This window comes from Vigna unguiculata, unplaced genomic scaffold, assembly GCF_004118075.2.
Source record: "Vigna unguiculata cultivar IT97K-499-35 unplaced genomic scaffold, ASM411807v1 contig_253, whole genome shotgun sequence".
Classification (NCBI taxonomy): Eukaryota; Viridiplantae; Streptophyta; class Magnoliopsida; order Fabales; family Fabaceae; genus Vigna; species Vigna unguiculata.
Window position 1 is genome coordinate 29221 of NW_021010956.1, and position 3545 is coordinate 32765.

Consider the following 3545-nt stretch of genomic DNA (forward strand, 5'->3'; position numbering starts at 1 on the left):
ACTGAAATGAAGATGTCTATGTTTCTGTCTTGATTTTTGTACATGTTTTTCTTGATGGTGTTGTTCTCTATGCTTCATGTCTCCCAATTCTGTCTTTACCATTTTACAATTTTACAACTATATCATATCTTGGTTTGGGTTTTATGTATTTTGCTTTCAAATGTTTGATCTTTGCAGAAAACCTTTTTTTATGTCTCTTCAAGAAAAGGCGTTTCATTTATCTGTGTGCTTATTTTTTCTTTTTCTGTAGCGTTTGAAATGCTGGGGAGATGGTGTTTGTTGTTAAAATAGCACATAGAAGGTACATGTTACGATTTATTGTTTCATTTGATGAATGTACTTTTCTTTCTATTTATTTAATTTATTAACTTTTTAGTTGCTTCTTGGTTGTTCTTCTTTTCTTCTTTCTGTTTGATGGATCTGATATTTCAAGTACTCATTATAGGACGGGGTCATCTAATGCAACAAATGGGGTAGCTATACCATCTGAGAAAAGGTATTGTATTGTATTCGGTGAAGAGTGAAATAGTCATTATATTTGCACAAACATTTTTCAGGAAGATGAGGGATATTGCATATGATTTATATTATCAATTCTGTCTTCGTAATGTATGACTTAAAATATCCATTATGTATCTTTATAATGTACTGCTTATTTATTATCATTAGTACGGTGAGGGATATTGCAAATGAGTTTGAGCCCTGCTCAAAGCTCGAGGACCTAAATTTGGATGTTAGAAAGAAGTTCAAGGAGACAGAGGAAATAATTCTCGCTGACAATTTTTTTCAGAGGTACAACACTGGTCCTTACTTTTTTAGTTTTTGAAATGTAGTATGGAAACTTTTTGTAAAATTGGTAGACAAGGCTTCAATTTTTTTTTCGTGCTTGGAGAGAGCAGGAAAACTTTCTTCTACTTGCTGCCAAAATTTGTGCTAAACATTTATTTTTATTAATATTTACTTCAATAAAATATATTGGAATCAAAAAATACCACTTGAAGTAGAAAGGCCTCTTGGATATTGTTGTCTGCATTTGTGGCAAAAAGCTTACTTTTTAGATTACGTGGCTAGAACATTTCCTCATTTCAATGCATGTGTAACTCTTAAGGAAGGATTTGTTTGGGTTTGGGGTTTGGGAAGGAGATCAAATAAGAGAAGAGAGGTATAAATAAAGATCAATGGGCAATTATGCAGTATACTTGAAACTAAAAGTGTTGTGTTTTAAATGAGAATATTTCAAAACTGTGAATATTTACTATTTAATGAATATCCTACACCAATAATAAGAAATAAATAAAATGTGAAGCAGGTTAACGATGTCTATTTAAATCTTAGATAATTGCTATAGGAGAGAGAATTTAGCATGGTAAACCATAGTGGATTTCATCCAGAAATGGGATTAAAATAAAAGGGTTGGCCATAAAATGCAACTAACTATTTTCTTTGAATAAATAAGCTGGAAATATGTGGTAGTTGAATGTGAGGCTTTTCAATTGATTTGGTCATATTTTCTCATGTTTTATGTGTATTGGATTAAAATAGTTTTGAAACCACATGGTTTAATGAAACTTATAAACTAAGCTCTTATTCAGTATCTAGATTTATGCTGCTTCATATATGCAATTATACACGGTCAGAGTTTTATTTGTACTTTCTCAATTAATTATATTAAACAATTATATTTCTAGAGATATATTGAAATCTAATACACTTTTTAAATTTGTGAGGTTATAAGCATGTTGTGGTTAAACCAACTGTAGGTAGTGTTGATGATCTATTGGAAGATAATCCCGTGGTGAGATTGAAGGTTTTTGTATATGAACTTCCAAGTAAGTATAATAAGAAAATTCTGCAAAAAGATCCAAGATGCTCAACCATATGTTTGCAACTAAAATCTTTAATCACCGGTTTCTCTTATCTGGCCCTGTTGAAACTTTAATCTAGAAGAGGTTTTATACCCCTGTATACAATGACCACAAATGATAAGAAGTGCCATAAAGCTTATTTCTTCCAACTGACCTTATTGAAGGCTCACATAGGGGGCACATCACTTCTTTGTGGTTCCTCAAAATTTTGGGGCATGTTTTCATTACGAGGTACAAATTTTGTGCATTATTTTCAACATTCATTATTTATACCACTTTTATTATATATTTATATTAATTTGTATATGGAAGAGAAGGCAATTGAAAGAGGGGATTCTTTAACTGCTAAAGCGTGCTACATTGGTTCAAACCTTTGGACAGAGGAATCACATATGCCCGAAAGAGGGCTCAAATACCATTTCTCCATACTTTCACCAAGAAAATCCACACCCACCTAATTCCTAATAAGACTCCTAGGTCATTTTTGTGTATTTTCGATGACTTTTATGATGTTGGCAATGACTCTGAAGGTGGTTATTATGCAAGGTAGGCCTTATTACAAGTTTAAACAGAATGTCCGAGTGTGTAGCCTTTTATTTCTTCTATATCATAGCTGCATAAGAAATCTGATTTACATTTTCTTATAAAAGATGCAATGACTAGGGACTTTGATTCATATAACTATTGTAATTTGGACTAACTATAAACGGGCCATGTTGTGTAATCTTGCAGAGGTGCAAGAGTAGCAGTGTGGAGAACTTTTAAGGACAATCCTCTATTTGATGTCTCCACTAAGCATCCAACCACGTACTTTAAGGACATGCAGTAGCTGTGTTTTGCGTATACCCACTTGGATGGACCCGTTGGAGCCTAAGATTGGTAGAGGCTATGATATTTAGTTGCATACCTGTTATTATTGTAGATGACATTTTTGCTTTGCTGATGCAATCCCATGAGAAAAGATAGAAGTTTTGTTGCTGAGGAGGAGGTTCCAAAGTTGAATACCATACTCACATCTATCTTACTAGAAGCCATATTTAGATAGGAGTATTTGTTGCTGTTACCGTTTTCTTTTTTATTTTAGATAATAGTTTATTTTTATTTCAATATTAATAATATATATATATATATATAATAATATTATTTATATTTATTTTGATGTCACTATTTAATTTAAATGACCACAATTAAAATTAGTTATTGAGATTTTATCCGCATAAGAATATTTAATTCAACTGCATGTTATCCTTATTATGTGAAGTTGAATTTTCCATTAAGTGTTAGGAAAAGTCTTCTACAGTTACAGATAAACATTGGTAGAAAAACTTATTTTGAAGATAGAGATGTCCATAGATAAAGACGTGGGTGCAACTTATTGCATTATCAAGTATTTGATGGAGTGTAAGAATCTTCAACAAAGTCTTTTTTTTCAAATATTTCGTATTAAAGTTAGTAAAACAGTTTTATGATTTAAATGTACTACGTTTTATATTTATATTTTTATTGTCCAACTTTGAGATATTTTAAATTTTAAATTAATTATTAAAATATGTACTTTTGGCTTCTAATAAATGGAATCATACAACAGAATCTGGTACTGGATATATACTATGTAAGATATTATAAATTATGCATTTAATAGATAAGCGTGATAATATAATATTTTGTTAAATTTTATTA

The 3545-nt window shown here is 30.8% G+C and overlaps 1 pseudogene; it reads left to right on the plus strand.

The window, feature by feature from the left end:
• Window positions 1-269: 269 nt before the first annotated feature.
• On the plus strand, window positions 270-2910 carry LOC114171414 (annotated as a pseudogene).
• The last annotated feature ends 635 nt before the right edge of the window (window positions 2911-3545 follow it).